Raw genomic sequence first — 20704 nt, forward strand, 5'->3', positions numbered from 1 at the left:
ACCTCTGGTAGTTGTTGTTTTCTATTTAAATAGGAGGATTTTGCAGGCATGCATAGCAATTAGAACAGGGACTGCTATCCTTGATGATCTATCAAACAGTGTAACTATCAAGCATAACTTTTAAGACACTGCGTATGTGGATACAGGGTCAAATGGCTGCAGTGTTAGACTGCAAGTGCCTAGTGAAGTGATGTCACAAACCCCAATGGCAGAAATAAGGGTTCTGTATTGTGTAGGCATATAGTCAATAATCTTAGCAAAGAAATGAAAAATGCAAAATATTAAAAATTTTGTTTGCAATGATTCTTCACAGCAAATCACATTTTTAATTTATATAATGGTCGAATTGTACTTTTTTTATACCTAGGACACGCTGTATTCTTGAATTATGCTCTCAGTGTTTTCTGCCAAGTGTTTCAGTCCTTGAATTCCTGTGGAGATAGACATGCAGATGTACATACAAGTGGTGTATGAAAGCACAAAGTTTCTTACTTCAACTGATGGGACTCTTTCTAGTGGAAACATGTAGAACTTTGGTGGTGTTTGGAGACAGATATCAATATCATATTCAAAAAGATTTGATCTATTTAAATATTCAGCCTATGGAACAGGTATGGTCCCCAAATTTCAATTTCTGTACATTGGTATTGCACGGTACTTTGGGTACACTGGCTCAAAATCCAGACCATAATTTCCTTATTGAATCATTTTAATGCAACACACTACTTGTGACAGCAAGGGATAGACTGAAGGAGGGAAATCTACCAAATATATTTCACTCTTCCTGCGTTTTTCTCGAATATACTTCTGTGTATATGCTGAGTCAAGCACACACTTTTTTCATCTCTTATCTCAGTGAAGATAACCTGTACATCATTTAAGGAAAAAAAAAAAAAAAAGGAAAAACCATCCTGCTGAAATGCTGAACTTGCTTTTACTTTAAGTAGAAAAAACTACTTTGCTGGTTACCACAAACATAGAAAAGGTTTTTTTAAACTAGAGCAAGTTTTGTAGTACAGGCACTAGCTGCTCCTTCTTGAAGGATTTCATCATCTGTGGCAATGTAATTTCTTGGTCATATGTGTGTCTTGCTAACCAAGATGTTGCAGGAAATTGTGATACCTGCGAAAGAGAGAGGAGATAGTTGTTGCAACATGTAAATATATGGGTTAAGTATTAATTCATTACAGGAAAATAATGCTAAGAACAGCAAAAAAAAAATAGTTTTTTTATAATTTTGCGGTTATTTTCTTAGAGGAAAATAATGTAAAACAGAAACCAATCAAGCTCCCTATTCTTTAAGAATAGTTGGGCAACTGAAAACTAGTTTAATAATCATATAAATGTAATATATCTGATACAAAATTTTCAAGGATTCCTATAAGTTTGTTCAGCTGATACCAAATCTAGCAGTGGCAGATTTGAGAGCAGAATCAAGAACTTACCCTGAGATTAGCTTGGGGGTTGGTTAGAACATGGTGCTAATAACACCAAGGTTGTGGGTTTGATCCCTATATGGACCATTCACTCAAGCAATAGACTCAATGATCCTTGTAGGTCCCTTGCAACTCAGAATATTCTGTGATATTCTGTGAAGTTTCCAATAGCAAGACATGTCATTGAAAGAAGGACTCATGTAGGACCACTGTATTGAAATTTCTGATTGTTATGGTTTAGGAATGCTATACCCTAATTTAATGTTCCCACTAAAATGAAAACTATGAGCCACTTCCCATGAGAGACAAACAAGGCAGAGATAAGAACAATTTACTAGAAACAACGAGATAAGAAAATGAACAGTTACAGCAACAATACTAATTAAAAAAAAACATACAAAAAGAGGGTGATTTATATGCAGAAAATGCTCACTGACTGATCCAGTGCTGTGTGGTCCCTAAGACAAAGAACAAAATGGTGCTGGACCTTCTGTGTGCCACCTTTTTATTCCCAACAGCAAGTCACCCCCTTCTCAGAACTGAGAATCCCTTACTTCCACCCTCCAGGGATGACATGGGTGGCATAGAATAACAATCTAGATATGCCCCAACTCTGCTCCAGGATCTGTCCCCTCGTGGTTATTGTGAAAAATTAACCCTGTCCTTGGTCCAAACCAGGACACTGACAAATAGGAATAGCCACAAGAGATGGTCATGTTTACTGTATTTTTTTACCAAAATCATTTTAAAGATGTAAAGTAAGCATCAGCAAATAGATTAATAATTACCAGTTGGTATTGCTTCTCTGTGATGTGATTTACCTAACTGTAGGCTATTTGTTAAGTATTAATTAAATTAACTAAAAACTCGCTGTAAGTTTAAGGCCTTAATAAAAATTGAATTAGTTTATTTATTGCATTAACTGCCTGCAGGCAGACAAATTACTTGCATGTCATCACAGTTTATTTTGTGCTATTATTTTGTGCTTTAAGAAGCACTCTGCTGAATATTAAACATATTATGATATTTCTATCTACCTCGTTTAGCAAATTGTTTCACTCAGCTGCATGGCTGTCAAGTACATACCAACATGTCTGAGAAAGAATTAAAATCCAAATCTATTTCTTTTGCCACATCCAATGCAGTATGTGATTTATATTGGAAAATAGAGTGTTAAGGAAGGGAAAGGTGCATCTGCCTGGAGCTACAGTTGCGAGAAGACTGTAGCCTCATTTCCCGCTTTTCTGTAGGAGCAGTACCTTTACTTATGTGTCTGCCTCACCACTTTCACTTTTTTTTAGCTTTCCAAGGCAAGTGACACAAAGGAACATAGGAGCTAAAATTCTGCTTTGAGACTGAAAGGAGAAGATTTCAGTGAACAGGGAGGTTACACTAAATCCCATCAGCCAAATTTTATGCACACAAAAGAAGGAGCAGAAATGCACACACAGACCTTTATTTACTGCACAGTCTACCAGTGGCCAGCCAAGGCAGAACACACTAATGATTTTAAAGGTTGCTTTCAAGACCCAGGGACCAGCAACAACGCCGCGTTTTCCAACACAGAATAGTCAGATTTAAAGATGTAGCTGCTATCTCTCCCCTATTCTCAATTTCTTAAAGGAAATTCAATTTGAGTTTGTTTCAGGTAGGTACAATGCCCCCTTACTAAATATTTGCATCTTGTCTGAGGTCTGTGACGCTTTGTATTTCAGAAGTGACTATTCATGGTAGTGGTGTGGAAATGCCAGTGGATCATGGGCCAAAGAAAAACAGAGAGAACAGCTGAAACACTGAATCACCTTTGTAACTAGTGGGTGCACTTACAGTAGTTCTAGAGTTAGGACTGGGAGAAGTAAATATCCTAGTAACCCCTGTGAACTATGCTTTGGGTAAAATAATGAAATAGACTTCATGAACATGGACTCGATTCCCTTCTGGGGAAAATAAACCACCAGACGAATTCTGGGAATGCAACTAGTACACTCCTACTTCTATGGGACATTTTATCCTCAGATCTAGGTTTATCTGAAGTTGGTTTTAATCATTTAAAGCATGTGCAGTGTCAATGTCAATTCCTCAGTGCTAGCTGCTCAGGTCACAGATGCACATTTATTCTTCCATACTACTTTACAATGTAGACACAGTAGGAGTCCCCTCATGGATATGGTCTCTTCCAGGGGGGTAAGATGTCAGGTTTCCATATTATTACTCTGATTTTCTGGCAATGATGAATTCTTCAAATATGTCCCATCCAACTTAGCCAGTGCTACAATATAGAAAAGTATTGCTTTTGTTAAAAGTAAATTATTCTTATCTGCAGACAAGGGATTTTTCTTGTAGAAGGTACAAGACTGTGATTAGACGGTTTAAGTTCAAAATAATGTTTTAGGTTCAGATATTAGTCCAGGTAGAAAGTTCAAAATAGGTTTTTGCTTGAGTTCCAGTTGCCTTTCTGGTTCAATGTAGGGGCTCTTCTGTCAAAAACCCCAAAGAAAGGAAAGCAGTAGAGCATCTTTGGTTTATGTAAGGAGACAGTGCATTCCACATAACAAAAACACCCAAACAACTCACTCTGCCAGTTATTTTCTAGTAGGTTACGGTTTCAGTAGCTTTCATGACTCACTCAGGCTGTCAGTTCTACAGAGCTGCTGCAGCAGCTGAGGAAGCCTGTTGTCTTCACATAATCCTGATGAGTCACATTGTGATACTCTGTGAATCTGATATGCAAAATCCTGCAGTCCTACATCATAAGAGTCCATGCAAATCTTTTGTCAGTTTTGATCTACATGAATTTGTAAACTGAGAATTCTGCTTTTATTGGAATATAATCATATGCTTACAGGCAGAACAAACATCTAAGCAATAGTGTTCCTTTTGTTTCATGTGTAAGCCTTTCAAAGTTGTGATTTGCCAATGTTTTTGATGATGATTATGTGTTAAAAGGATTGCATTTGATTCTGTGTTCTCTTGAAAGGTCACTGACTCATGAAAAAATCTGCATTGAACAGGAGTCATAAGTGAGATTTTCAACAATATACTGGAACCCTAGTAAATGAGGCTGAGGTTTTGTACTGAAATTTTGTTAGAACTTGTTTGAAGCTAAGAGAAAGAGCTACTTGATTTTTACTGCTTTTAACGAATATGTTGAAAGTACTATAGCATTAATCTGAGAAGGAACTGTGAGTCAACTCAAGGCACGTGATTACTGTCTCTGTTTTGAAACCAGAGCATGAAGATCATGGTACTGCTAGATTCATTAATGCCAGACAACAGGTAGGGAACAGTGAGAATGTGTTTAATATTTCACTGTAAAGGAAGGAAAAAAACTGAAAAATAACTTCCTTATGGTTGGCTGAATTTCTACCCTAATCCCTAAAAAGAAAATCTTTGTATGTCTAAGTGCATATAAAAACAGTGTTATGAAACTGGAGGGACTTACATTTGCTGGCCCTCTTTAACCTATTCTGCAACACAGAAGTCCTGGTAGTCAAACTATAGCATAAATAAGCAATGAAATATCTGACATGAAACTACTACATATATTAAACAACATCTAGGTTTATATTGGTAGGCATGCTCTTGCATGAAGTAGAACTTGAGGCCAGATTCGTTATGCGTACAAAAGTTTAACCTTGACTTCTGCCCTAGTACTCCTGACAGCATCTCAAGCTCTCGCAGGACAAGGTGTGAGATGAGAGTCAGGCTTGAAAGCTGAAAAAGAGTGTAGGTAGCTACAACTTCTATAAGGGCTGGTATTGATTATCTGAATATTTGTGTTTCAGAGCTTAGTCAAGTGGATGATCTTTAGCAGCTTGAGGGCTCTGCACTGGGTCAATGCTGGATAAGAGTTTGTGCTATCTTCATTTGGGAGGTGGCAACAAGGATGGATCACTGTTTTATGGCTTAGTCTGGTGTGTGCCACCCAAGGGGAGGAACACACCTGATTGAAGCTTATTTTTGCAGATCAGTAGTAGCCCACAAGGTTATTAAGCAGTGGTAAACACTCAGGCTAAGAACAGATATGTGATGAAATATATATAGCTCTATGAAAGCTCTTCTGGGAAATACTAGAAATGTCTGAAATAATTATACTTTAGATGTGAATACAGTGAAATCCAAAGGCGTAACTGAAGCTTGCATAGATATGTGGGATTTAATGTTAAGCTAACTGCAGGAAGGAATTTTAAGAATAGTTCTTAGCAGTACGGGATTCCAAGTAATATGTAAAATCTGTCCAATGTCCTGCATAAACCCTCAGGAAGCTGTGCAATACTCTAATACTCCTTTGTCTGAATTGTTAGCAGGACCCAAGACAGCTTTATTAAATTTAGCTGAGACAAATCTTTCTTTTTAATGCTGACATAAGCAGAAGGTGGTTTATTTTTTCTGTTGTTATATTCAACTTATTGTAATTTACATGTTATAAATGATGAGAATGTGTTTTTTCTAAATTTTCTTACCTTATTGTGAATAATTTTATAATAGGACAAGGCTCTCCCCTTCTTTCTTTTAAAAAGTACATGTCCACGTTGCATTTTCTTCATTTTGATCAAACACTAGTAATAATGTACAATATAATTACCTTGACTATAGTGAGACATGCAGCTATTCAGGTCCTGGATCATGTCTGAATATCTGAAAAACTAAAAAAACAGGGGACAGAGTAATATAGATGATATGGCATTACTAAAATGTCATTTTAAGTCGAAAGTCAAACTCAGGACAGAGTTAGTTTACACTGTGATATTGAAGTAGAATATTTTCTCTTTGTCATGGAATTACTGCATTTAAATATAGTGCTAATCACATTAAATGTCATGTAAGTCAGGAAATATTTAATCTGTGTAAGTTATAAAGTGAATAATTTTTATAATCTATATTTCCATTGTCATCTGTAGGCTAGTGATATTTACCTTACTTTTTTGGAGTCTAAACCAGCTCATTTTAACACCAGAATTATAGAAGTTATACAGTGCTATATTTTGATAATTTAGATTATGCAAGGATTGCCAGGATTGTTTGGGCATTTTGGTGACCAAACACACTGATTCCTGGAATTGACAGTGTTCTCAGTCTGGAGTAACGGCACCTGCTTTTCCTGTCATCATTCGTTCTCCTTTTCCTTACTTTCCCTGAAAGCAGATAAGTAGATATACAAGCAAAGTAAAACTGTGATTTGCATTTATGCCTCTTTACCTTTTTTTTCTCTCTCTTCCCTTCGTGCTGTGAAAACACACAAAAGATGGACCTATAACTAAAGCAGCTAATGGTGTCTGATTTAACAACCATTTTTTTAAGGCCATAAATTACTTCTTTAATACATCACCATAGAATCATAGAATTATTAAGGTTGGAAAAAAACCTCCAAGATCATCAAATCCAACCTTTGACTGAACACCACCATGCCCACTAAACCATGGCACTAACCACATAGTACCAGGTGCCGAGTCCAGTAACTTCTTGAACACTTTCAGTGATGGTGATTCCAACCACCCCCCTAGACAGCCCATTCCAACACTTAACAACCTTTTCAGTGAAAAAATTATTTCTGATGTCCAACCTGAACCTCTAATGGTGTAATCTGAGGCTGTATTCTTTTGTCCTGTCACTAGTTGCCCGCAAGAAGAGATCAACCCCTATGGACTAGGATAAATGTTGGAGAGTGGCTTAACGAGCTCTTCCGCCAGCTCTCTCAATACTCTCAAGTGAATCCCATCTAATCCCATAAACCCATGAGTGTCTAAGTTGTATAACAGGTCACTGACTACTTCCATAGGCACTCAATCTTGTCATCACTGTCCTTGAGCTCTATACTGTCAAAACACTCCCTAATGTACAGACACCCCACTGCTTTTCCTAACTCGACTGTTCCTTCTGAAGAGCTTATAGCCACCCACTGCAGCACTCCAGTCACGTGAGTCATCCCACAGTGTTTATGTGATGACTTTTGTGGCTTACAGCTCATCCTGTTTGTTACCCATACTGCATGCATCGATGCAAATGCACTTCATATGTGCTATCAATTTCATCACCAAAATGTTTGCTCAGACTTCCAGGATGATTGTAACTAGTGTAGTTTACTTTTCTTTTCCAAATTGGTGGAAACCTGGCATCATGATGCTGTTGACATAGTACATGGGGCACACAAGCTAAACAATTCTCTTTTTTAGAAGCAGGCAGGCAATGTAATGATTTCTGAAAAATTCCTGGTATAGACCTTCACCCCACACTTGGAATAGCTCAGATCTGATAATTGTCAAGGTATGGTTCTGAGCACACCTCTTTGACTACTGAGGGCATTTTACAGGATGGTTATGGATTAGAAAACCATCAAAGAAACTTTGAGACTGGTGAAAATTTAGTTTCATTTCTGTTGTAATAGATGGCAGGTGTCTCTTTAAAATTTTTGTGTTAAAAAAACCCATATAAATATATTACTGAAATGCAACATTTCTGCTTTTGGTCATCAGCTTTTCAAATAACTCTCTGTGTTTTATGAAATAACATTGTGGTGCTCTAGATTAGCATTAACCTTACTGCTTGTGAGGTTACAAATGTTTACAAAAGCTTCTATGTTTACAAATGTGTTGAAATCAGAATAATTTCTACCAATTAACTTTAGTGTAGGGCAGAAATAAGCTATATAATGTTTGATTTTTGTCAAGTGGTGTGTTGAGTCGGTTTTATTTCTGATTCAGTTTAGTTTTTTAGTCTTTTATTGAAACATGTTTTTGGTACACTTTGCTACCATTTAATCCTTAAATGCAATTTAAATATTAATCCTAATAATTTACTAGACAGTTTGCATTAGTTGTTCATTTCCTTTAATTCATGTTGTCTTAGCAGATCAACAGCTGTGTTAACTCTTAATGAGGGTTACTGTCTGTAGGACAGAAAATTGCCTCCCTCAGTCTACTGGAAAAACAAGCACATTCCTATACCAGCAGAAATCTTCAGCACCCTCCCATCTCTCCCTCTCTCTCCCAAAAAATATTTTATATGAAGATATTTTTTTATTAGTGTCATGGTTCAGGAATGGTATTCCCAAATTTAGTGTTCCCACTGTAACCTTCCAAACCATGCACTGCAAGCTCACTTTCCTCTCCCTCTCTCCCTCCCCCATGCAGTGGGTTGGAGAGGAGAACTGGGGACACAAAAAGTAAACATCATGGGTTGAGATAAGAATAATTTACTGGAAACAGTAATGAAATAAGAAACCGAACATTTCTGCCTCCTGGCTACTGCAAAAATTAACCCTGTCCTGGCCAGAACCAGGACAGTTGGTAATGTTTATTTAACACAGATAAATTAACAAGGAATTAATAATGAAAATCATTACATATCTGTATATCAGTATATATCTCTCCAATTCTATGGAAGATTTCCGTGTACTACAGATAACTGAAATGCTGCTTAAATACTTATTGCAGCTATTTAAGAATTAAGAGTTAGTCATCACTGACCTACTGAAATCATCACATTACTGATTTTTATACCATATGGAATAAGTATTAGATTTTTTTTACTGTGTTTGAAATTGGATGTTTACCAAAACTTTAAAATTAACCTTTCACAAACATTCCAGATGTTTTAAACTTAAAACTTGACCAAAAAAGGGAAAATGAGATTGTCAAGAGAATTCTTGCAAAATATTATCATTAGAAAATAATTATTTAAAATATTTGTCAATCTCTAACTGAAATTAGAAAGCCATACGAGTGTTTTATATTTACTTGGAAGAAATCTGATAGTATTTGTACAGATCAAGTCAAACAAACAAACAAAATACTTTGTAATTTCAGTTAGGGAGATTCCATAACCTCTCTGGGCAATCTGTTTCAGTGCATGGTCATCCCCACAGTAAAGAACTTTTTCCTGTTATTCAGGTAGAACTTCCTGTGCATCAGTTTCTTCCCATTGCCTATTGTCCTGTTGCTTGGCACTTCCAAAAAGAGCCTGGTACCATCCTCTTAACACCTTCCCTTTAGATACTTACAGATATTGTTGAGGTTCCCCCTCAACTGTCTCTTCAAGAGACTGAATAGGCCCAACTCTCCCAGAAGAGAGATGCTTCTGTCCCTTAATCATCTTTGTCACCCTCTGCTAGACCCACTCTAGGAGCTCCATGTCTCTCTTGTGCTGAGGAGCCCAGAATTGGACACAGCACTCCAGATGTGGTCTCACCAGGGCTGAGTAGAGGTGCAGAATCCTTTCCTTTCACCTCCTGGCAATGCTTTTCCTAACACACCCCAAGATATCATTTGCCTTCTTGGTCACAGGGACACACCACTGGCTCAGGGACAGCTTCTTGTCCACCAGGATACCCATGTCCTTCTCTGGAGAGCTACTTTCCAGCAGGTCAGACCCCTGCCTGTCCTGGTGCAGGGTGTTATTCTTCCCTAGGTCCAGGACCCTGTATTTGTCTTTGTTTAATTTCAGACAGATCTTCTCTGCCCATCTCTCCAGCCTTTCAAGGTCCTTCTGAAGTTGCACAGCTGTTTTTTTCTCTACTCAGATATGTCCCAGAGGCACTATCACTGTGACTGACGGCCTCAGCCTTGACCAGCAGTGGGGCTGTCTTAGAGATGGCTGGCATTGGGCCTGCCTGTTGGACATGGAGGAAGCTTTTAGCAGCTTCTCACAGAAGCCAGCCCTGTAGCCCCTGCCTCTGGCTACTAAAATCTTGCCAGACAAATCTAAGAAAATTGTGAAAATATATTCAAAGAAAATATTGCTCAAGTATTAAAGCAATATTGAATTAGTGCTTGAGTGCTGAAAATGAGGATAAGATTCAGAGACTGGACTATTCTCTTTCCTAAAAGCTATAATTACTTTTTTCAACATTAATTTTGTCCCTGGAGGCAAAATCAATGTTATTTTAAGCAGAAACACAATGTGGGCTATTACAACTTGACTTTATTTTTGGATTTAAAGGGACCAAACAATTGCTGTTGATTTTTCGGACCTGGCTGTTTGCTGAGCTAGTAACCATATATATATGGTTACTATATACTATATACTATATATTATTCAGTGACCAGGGCAGTTATTTTTTGAGCCTGTTAGGGCAATATGTGCTTTTCTAAGCTACAATTAAGACTGAAACCCTGTTGTGTGACTGAGCTATGGAAATCTTAGATTGGAATGGATCTGTAGCTTGCCTGATTATTTTTAAGCTTTTTAGTTCAAAATATGCTGGAATTATCTGAAATAACTCCATAGCCAGATGATGACAGAGTACCCTTTTGTTAACATTAACAAAGGATTTCTATTTGATTGGCACTGTGTAGCACAACAGTTTTTGCACTGCATGGTAGTGCTGTAACCTTTAAAGACACAGTTTCCAGCAATCATATAGGTATATCAGGAGACCTTTTGGTGGATATTCCAAATATTTCAGGACACATTTGGATGAATAGTCTGAATTATACAGCATCAAGTAAGTATGACCAAAATGCTCCCATCGCAGATAAATTGGTTTAGCTTTTTGGTTGCTTCTTCCTTGGAAACTGGATGAGGCTGAAGAGTGTGCGGGAAGTGAGCATGTACTCATAGAGTCAACTTCAGGCTTCTAACATGTGCTCTTAATCTTTCTTGGGAGCATGTGTTTCTGCCGACAACTTAAAATCATAACCTTTATACTCTGAATTGTGTTCTAAGGTGACTGTATAATGAATATCTCATCTCCACTGAAAATAGATAGGCCTTATTAGGTAGACCTCAGTCTTTGTCTTCTCCCTAAAACAAAAATACTAATCATTTTCCTCCTGTCATGCTCCTCTATGACTAGTGTATTAAAAGGGGGGGCTATCAATTCCAAATACAAATCTCACCCATAATAGAGTTTTTAACCCATGTTACTGTTCTTACATGGTGAAAATAAGGTGAATTTGACTGGGGTTTTTTATAGCACAGAGGAACTCTAGTTTTGCACTTTAATTAATATAGATTTCTAATTAATTAACTGCTATATATTTGATTTGCAATAACTCAGCAGTGGGCATTTTGTTTCTCCTTTTAAAGTTAAAAAACGGATGGATTTTCAGAGAAGGATTTTTTCCCTACTGAAACTGAAAGTAATTTTCATAATTTCATGTTGGTATAGAAGCATATGTTATTAAGATCACAGAATGGATTTTGTTGTTCAAAAATAACTTCTATTGCCAAAGAGGGAAGAATTTGGAAGAGGGAAATGAAACTGTTATTGCTTTGTGGCTTATTGCGCAGTATCTCTTCTTAACACAATAGCAGTTCATAACGAAAGAGCTGGAGAATTACGGGGAGATAGTTTGCTTTTCTAGCTTTCCTGAGATTTATAATTTATATAATTTTATTTATCTTTTCTAGGCTAAATCATAAAAACTGAGTGAAACGTACCTCACACAAACATTATTTTCTCGTTCTACCCCAACAGAAAGGACTCTACCTCAGTCCCAAAAGCTACCAATTCAAATTACCCTCAGAAATCTGCATTGTTAGAAATTCGGATATCTTCTCTGATTATTGCTTCAAGAAAGCTAAGCACTGCACAAAAATTCTGCTCTGAGTTAAAAACAAAGGTGTATCCTTGATCTATTTTCACTATCAATCCAAAACCCAGGAATCTTCAATTCGGCACAAGACACCCATGTGAGCATTAGGAGGACAGCTAATAGAAAGAGCTGAGCTTTACTGTACAACCTGATGCCAACATATTCTTTGCACTTGGTATTCTTTGTTTCACCTCACTCTCTTCATTCTGTCTAGAAGATGCCTGGGTAACCATCTCAAAGTGTATTTCCCTACTGGTTCTTCTGAACCTAAATTATGAGAACAGCCACTCTCAATGGTAAAATTGCTCAAATTTTTTGATGCTATAACCAGTGGTGCTTTTTTAATTTATTTCCTACATGCAAGACAGTGAGATTCCCTTGTGAAAATAGATACATATAACACTGTAAAGGAACCAACTGCTATGGGAGATGTAACTTGTCCATGTAGCTTTGTAGAAAATACCAACAAGGTGAAGTCACAACAGCACTTACTCAGACCAAAAGTTAGAATAGAGGACACTGCTTCCACAAGAGCTCTCCAGTCTCCTCTCTTATTAGAACAACTTCTGAGATACAAATTGATTTGTCTCATTTGTGGTCACTGGGGACAGTACTATAATTGTTTTTTACATAGAGATTACTTCTTTTACACTTTTATTTTCTTTCACCAAATTAGCTTACTGACTTTCAAAGTTTTTTGTTTTTTTTTTTTTTTTGCTTGGTATTCAAGTTTCCATTTCCTCCTTCTGTTATCCCAGATTTAATTTCTTTCAATCAATTTTGTTTTAGCTTTAGTGGGAATAAACACACTAGGAAGTAAATTCTCTGAGACAATCACTGTCCTTTCTATTTGTGTAAAAAGCCTAGCACTTATAATGTAACTTAGTAAGATTGATTTGCTCGAAGTGAAAACGAATGGTAGGGTGAATTATATTCAGGAAACAATGACAATCTTACTTCTTGCACTGTTATTGCATTGCATGACAAAAGTAAAATTACGCAGTTACACAGCTCTTCTTTCGCCCTTTCCCTCCACTTCCTGCACCACTGAAAATGGAACGGACATTGCAAATAGTACTGTGAATTTATATTATACCTATCTTCACTACCAGGACTACCATCAGATATGAAATATTGATGTCTATTTTAAAACACAGTGGACTCTCGTTCAAGGAATCCTCAATGCTTTTCTAAGTATGACTCCATCCTCTATTCCAAATACATTAATAGAATAATAAAAATACATCATATTTAGGCAATGATATTTAACTGAGAATTGTGGATGAGTAGTACCGAAAAGGCTTCTTAGTCTACCCAGAATCAATCATCAGGCTTACATCAAAAAAGCAAAACAGAATCTGAGTTTTAAAAATATAAATACTGAGTTAATTAACAATACTGAGGCATGTACAATTGTAAGAGATCATAAATATTCCTGTTCTTCAAGGCTAATCCAATAATAGCCCCTTCCTCTGAGATAAAATTTATTAACACTAATAATGGTGTCATTCAAAAAGGAGTTGAACTTCTGGAACTTCAAAACACTATTCTGAAATATTCATACCAATGTTCTGAAAGTCAATAAGCATTTTTATATTTGCTTCAATGATGTGAAATCTGGGCCTTTGTTTTCTGATAAAGCAGATTTTCAGGTGCTAGGAAAAGTATGAGAATTTCATGGACTTATAACTGACTTTATGAGAATAATATGAAACACCGAACAGATGTTTTAATGTAGCAAATTCTGCATTGTCTAAATCTGTATTGCTTTCTTAATGTTGAAGATAATGTACATCTATTTTTAAATGTGCTAAATAGCATCATATAGCGTTAAGAATAACTTGAAACTGTGTATTGTTGTTGGATTTAAGCCATCTCAGCAAACACCCTGTTTTTTTAACATTCCACATGATCACACATTGTTCTATTTCTGACTTATTTTTCATAATCATCCTTCACATCTGTAAAAATAGATGTGCATGATATCTTTTTGAGGCCTGTTATTACAATTAGTTATAGTGAAAGCTGTGTAGGCAGTCTACTATATAACTGCCCTAACAGCTAGCAAAGTCTAACTCTGTATAAGAGTTCAGCTATATGAATTGCACTGCTTTATATGGCCATTCATTTTATTCGACCAAAAATCATAGCCCCTTTCATAGTTGCTTTCATCTTCTAGCCAATATGATTTAAGCAGTATGCAGTCAACCTTAGTGAGAAGAACTGATGAATATTTTGTCCTCTGAATTTTGAAACAGTAAATAAATAAAGATGTTATCATGTAACCTACAGAGTCTTCCACGTCTTCAGGAAACTTGGTATAGCCATGAAAAGGGAAGAACTGTATCTAACCACCTTGGCCTCCCAGGAGACTGGAAGGCAGAACTACCAAGCTGAATAAATACTTCTCTTTATTGCTGTTCTTTGATGTCTTCTCAGTCTTGAGGGACTTTGCAGATGCAATGCAACAGTTGACTCTCCTCCTACTCTATGTAGGTTCCTTACAAGAAAATGAGGTTATGTTTCCATTTCTAGAAGTCTGTCTGTGAAATGTTTCCTTTCTTGGCACAAGATATTGTCAAGGGTCTTTTGGTACATGGTGTCAGAGAACATTATTTCAGACCTCAATGATATTTTTCTTGGGTTTATGTGGGAAGCTTTTAGTAGGGAGTGGCTGTGGAGGTGGATTGTGTGGCAAGAGAGAGATGCCCCGGTGTTGTTGTACAGAGACAGTTCCACCTGGCTTCAAAATGAACCTGCTGGTAGCCAAAGATGAGCCCATCAGCAAAACTGGTGGAACCTCTATAATAACATAACTAACAAAGGGTGAAAAACTCTGGGGAGCATTTGTGAGAAAGTAATTTAGATAATATTTCATATTCCATCATTTAGTCTTACTCCAAGATATGTGCAAATCCCTATGCCTTAGAAAATATGTTTCTGATGTTGACAATTTTTTGTAATGTTTTTAGCATTCTGTGAATCATATTTTACTTGCAAGAATTTTGTCTTCTGGTACCTATGTGGTTATTTCCAATGCTTTCCAGCTACCTTATGGTTTCTTCTGAGAATACCTTGAATTTTACTCATTTGACTCAAGTATTCAGAAAAAAATAATAACTTGGGATACAGACTGAGGTTTTTGTTTAATATTCTTGGAGGAACACTGTTAAATTAACTTTATTGCTGCATAGACTGCACTTTACAAATTAAGACTATGATGTTTGCACATGAATTTCTTTTCTCCATCTGGCATGCCTGCTTTCAGGAAGATCTTCTGAAAATGCTGAGATTTCAAGAGTAAATTATAATTATCATGAACCTCACTATCAATATGAAAAATATCTCTGAATAACAAGGGTGTAATGTACCGTTACCATAACAGTCCAAACCAGTCCTGTGCAAATCAAATTTCTTGGGGTTTTTTGTTAACTTGGAATATCTCTGAAAGTTTGCTAGTACTATCTGGGATGGTCCTGGAACTCTATTTTCTTTGAGAGACATTTTCACAAGGATTTTATATTGTCATAATTTTCCTTGTACTACATCAATGTCACCAACTTCCGTGGGAGCTGAAGGAGTTACGAAAAAAATTTTCCCTTTCTTTCTTTTTTCTCCTTCCTTCCTTCCTTCTATTCTTCCTTCCTGCCTCACTCTCGTCCTTTCTTGTTCTTTCACTATACAACCTTATTTTTTGAACATATGCAATGAAATACTTTTCCACAGCATTTAGATCATTAGCAAAGTTAAATACAAACCCAAGAAACTCCTGTTATAATTGCAATATAACTAACATAAAAAATTAAATAGGATTGTATTTGTGTTTTAGGAGGCATTTCAGCCTGAAGCCAAAATCAGTGCTTTGTCAGTATACACTGCAAAGACAAGTGCGTGCTCCTTTAATTTAAATTGCCAACTATTCTCAAACAGCAGCACGGAATTTGAGTGCAGAGATGGAACTGAAGATAAATATAAGCAGAAATCCCAAATTGAGCAATGCTTTCATAAGTCATAAAGGCAATTTTAAAATGAATTTGGCATTTTTTCAAATTCCACTTTAGGTTTTAGAAGATGGAATTGAAATGCTGAGACCACTTGGTGAGATAAAATCCCGGTAACAACAGCTCTGCAGTTTGAATCCTATGCTACTTTTTTCGTCAGAACACATAAAAATAAGTCATAGGGCTCTGACATGCAGGCTATGCACCACAGTGCTTTGAATCAGCTTCCCAAATAATTTGGGATAATTACTTTCAGGAGTTTCTCTGGTGACTTCTGTTTCTGTTTAATTTGGTTTTGTTTAGTATTTTATATATGAAGTGATTTATTATGGGTTTACTTATTTAGATGTGGGTTTCAACCTGCTATGAAAAATGGGGGAACACATACCATTATTGCTATAAGAACTTACCTGGCAAGAGAAGTGTGACTGTGAATTCCAGATGTGAGCAATAGTCCTGCTTTTGGCTATTCAAATTTCCCACATACTATTCTTACTAAAGTGGCACACATAATAAGGTACATCAAAACTCATTCTCCATCCTTTATGTAATGGGAGGAGTCATGGTTGGTTACTAATGGTTACCCTGTTAGTATCGACCAGAGATGTAACCTCTGTGGGACATTAAAGTCTTAGTGTATGTTTCCCTATGCAGTTTTCATGTACATAGGGCAAAGGTCACCCTGGTCCCAGATGTTATTTAGCACTGTGAGGTTCTGTTTAGAAGTAGAAATATAGTGAAGATGGTGAGCAAAATACGGATAGGGACATAGCAGTGCAGAATGTAACTTGCTTTGTCAGGAGGTAGGAAGAAATGCAGAGCTATTTAGAGTTGATTTCTTACATTACAGTCCCCAGTTTTTGGAATTGGGAGGCTAATGTCCCAAGTGTATTGGTTCTGGCTGAGATGGAGTTCATTTCCCCATAGCAGCCCTCACAGTGCTGTGCTTTGCATTGGTAACTGAAAAGGTGTTGATAACACACCAGAGTTTTGACTACTACTGAGCAGTGCTGGCACAGCATCAGCATTGTCTCTCAACAATCCCTTTCCCACAGCAAGGGTGGGCAAGATCCTGGGAATGGACACAACCAGGTCACCTAATGCAAACTATCCAAGGGGATATTCCATACCATATGACATCAGCTCAGATATAAAAGCTAAGAAAAGGAGAAGGAAGTGGGAGCATTCCTTTTTGCAAAGTTTGTCTTTCAGAGCAACTGCTCTGTGGGCTGAAGCCTTGCTTCCTGGGAAGTAACCAAACATTGCTTGCTGATGGGAAGTAATGAATAAACCTAATTTTTTTCCCTTTGTTTTTGTGCATGCAAACTTTTGGGTTTTTTTTAGTAAACTACTTTATCTCATCCTATGAGTCATTTTCCATCTTATTTTCTCTCCCCTGTCCAGATGGGAAGGGACATGGTAGAGTGGCTTGGTGAGCACCTGACATCCAGCCAATTTCAACCCATCACATACACGTATCTCCAAGCTTACACTTTGAGTCAGGGATGTTAGCTCAGATCCAGCCTCTTACAGGCATTTATTCGGGGCTTTTTAGGCTGTAGAACTACACCTTAAAGGGGACCATAAGATAGTTTCAGTGGATCATTATGTAGTCCAAAGGGACTGTCCCTGTTTTCATATGGAAAGATAGCTTGGTTTACATTGTGGAATGGAAACTTCACAGTAATATTTAACCAATTTTCTTGCATAGGTACACAAATTGGCTGAACCTCAGAGACAATATGGATTTATTTTCAATAAAACTATGTAGAATTTCACCCCTGAGGATTTGATCCTTATTGTATGCATTGTATCAAAACAACAAAGTAAGAAACTGAAGAGGATGAATATTGCTGAAAGTTATTGCACTGCAGTATTTTTCCTTTTAATCAATTAATAATTTATTTCTTTAACATTGTTAAGAAAAGGAATAATTTTTTTGTCCATATGTTCAGTATTAACAAAATTCCATTCTGTGACTGAACTTTGTTTTAATATTTGGCATAGAGAGAAAACAAATTATGCATATACACATCAAGGAAATATGTTCTCAATTATTAAAATTAAGATGTTTACATCAATAATCATTAAAATTTACTAGAATAATACAATTTACTTCTAAATTAAGATATTCCAAAGCTATCACAGTCTCAGTATCCTGAACACTGCCCATGTTTTTGTAGTTACTGTAATGGTATATGAATGACTTCATATGCCATGCAAAAGAACATATTTTCCAGTATACTGACAAGATAATAATTTTTCGTTGTCTGGTGCTTGTATCATAACAAATCATCATGACAATATAACATCATAACAAAATGTTAAATCAATTGATATGTTCCAGCTGGCAAATATGTAAAATATCCCTACTCATCTGACTTTTATTTTATGATTGTGTCCAGAGACTTAAAGAATACTTTAAAAAAAACAAAACAAAACAAAAACAGAAACAAAACAAAACAACAACAACAAAACAAACAAACAAACAAAAAAACCCAAAACAAAACAACAAAAAACAAACAAAAAACCCCAAACAAACCAAACAAAAACCCCAACTGTCTAAATGCATGTTGCATTAATTCTTAAATACTTCGGAAATAAATTCTAGTTCCTAAGCTGTTTCTCTCTTTATAAAAAGACGTCAAGAACTGTTCTATGATCATGACACCAGGAAGCACATCAAAGTTTGTGCCCACATCCTTACAGGTCTTATTTTTTCTATTAAATGGGGTGGTTGCACCTACACCTGACCTTTGAAAAAATGCTGTTCCTGCCACACACTATAACCTGAGTTCTGTCTGCTCCCACCCATGTTCTATGCATTCTATGGATATGCATAGATATCCCTATGATATTATATAGATGATATTTGAACTACTAATAAATATATTAAGCAATAGATCTTCATTACACAGATTTTTCATTAACAAAGACAGACACACAAAATAATACTTATCAGCATTCTAAATGGCATGGAAACACCCCCTCCCCCGACATTTCTCTGCTTTCTGAATGGTGAAAAGGAACTTTTAATTTGCCCGATGACCCAGAATTCCCTTGGAATAAAAGTGAAAATGCTGGAAAAAGGATAGGTTCAAATTAAGTACATGCACCTTTCCATCCTATATATATTATTATTGACCTGGTGAACCCAGTCTCCCTCCAACTGCTGGACCCATAGAAGGTGAAGGTAGGATATGCACATTGTGGAGTATGTAAATTGCATTCTATATTCTCTCTAGCAGAAGAGGAAAACAGTGATTTCATCTCTCCCTGCAGTAACTGCTGCTCTACTCTCTGACTAATGTTTATAGGCTCAGAATTCTATTTATATTTGAAATGGCTTTTCCAGTTGCCAAGTTTGGTTGACTCTGATCAATAAATTAAACAAAGAGTAGGCATCATGGATAAGGTGAAGATAAATGGATGAATAAACCATGCAAATACCTAAGACTAATTTTTTTCAGAAAACCAAAGTAAAAGAATGTCTTTAGATATTTAAGGGGTGTATTAGCCAATAGTTTTGGAAAGATGAATATTTGTTCACGTTAAGAATGTACATGCATGCATAGAATAAACTACTTGACAAGGGCCATTAAATTTATTTCTGTTATTCTGAATTAGTATCACCCAGGGGACATATAGAAAAAGCATATAGAAAAAAATAAGAAAAAACTCAGTGCTGGAAAAAATGACCAGGCCTGTGGAAAGAGTATAAAGGTTCCCACCTGAGCTTGCACTGAATTTGCTAATGACTGCTTTGGACCAGTAGAACAACAGAGTCAAAGTTTGAATTTTCAGAGAAAGAAATCACTAACTTCAGATGAAGTTTTGTTTTAGGGAAATCAGATTTTATGAACACCCTTTAACCTTTCTGTTTACTAGAATGACATATTCTCATTTGCAAAATAAACTCATGCAAATAAATCCCAAAATTTTAACTGCTTTACGATATTTTAACTGCTTTTCTACTTATGCAACATATATAATAATCTGACACCTTCAAAGATGTGTACAGACACTAAATCAAAATGTTCATTTGAAATTGGAAAATATTTTTTGTCATCTTAAATGGTTGAAGGATATTAGACAGATTGACTCAAGCTCAGCACTACCATTTACTTACTGGCATATAAATTTAACTCATTAAACAAACAAGTTGTAAAAGGAGATAGATCTGCCTCTGTGCTTCAGTCAAACAGATCATATAATTAGGACAATTTTTTTTGTTTAATAACCTACTTTATGCATACCAGACTAAAAACTCATCCCCTTGGCTTGTCCAGGGACACAAACAGGAGCTGAGAAGTACCTTCAGTGATTAGCAACCTCCTACTGCACAGCTGCAAAATGATAGTGAAGACCGCTGAATGTCCGTCCCCTGATGGCTAAACTGTGACTCTTCCAGAGCAAGAAGTAGAGAACTACATACCCAAATGAGGTTGAGGGTTGATAGAAACTATGCAAATTGGCCTTGGACCAGGACACTAGGCTTCACATCTTAACTGCCAGAGTAATTATGTCACTAGACAGATAAGACAATAATTCTATGTCTTGTCTTGGATAGACTCAAACACCTGGCATGGGTATTATTTCATTAGCAGCTCAGTGGGAATGCTGCTATCTGCTGAATTTCTACTTGAGTGTTCCCTAAAGGGCTCTCATCTGAGCAATGACTCAGCCCGTTGTCACTTATCTTTTGAGACCTGAACTCACAGCTTGAGGTGAC

General features: G+C 36.5%; 1 long non-coding RNA gene across 1 annotated transcript; it reads right to left on the minus strand.

Moving 5' to 3' along the window:
• Positions 1–1000: 1000 nt before the first annotated feature.
• On the minus strand, positions 1001–9882 carry LOC127476434 (uncharacterized). Its single transcript, XR_007906614.1, has 3 exons — positions 9436–9882; positions 6022–6082; positions 1001–1122 (listed from the first exon to the last, which is right to left on the minus strand). It is a non-coding gene; the product is annotated as an uncharacterized LOC127476434 (long non-coding RNA).
• Between the last annotated feature and the right edge of the window lie 10822 nt (positions 9883–20704).

This window comes from Manacus candei, unplaced genomic scaffold, assembly GCF_025592945.1.
Source record: "Manacus candei isolate 608988 ecotype Guabito, Panama unplaced genomic scaffold, ASM2559294v1 h1tg000049l, whole genome shotgun sequence".
In the NCBI taxonomy this organism is placed as follows: Eukaryota; Metazoa; Chordata; class Aves; order Passeriformes; family Pipridae; genus Manacus; species Manacus candei.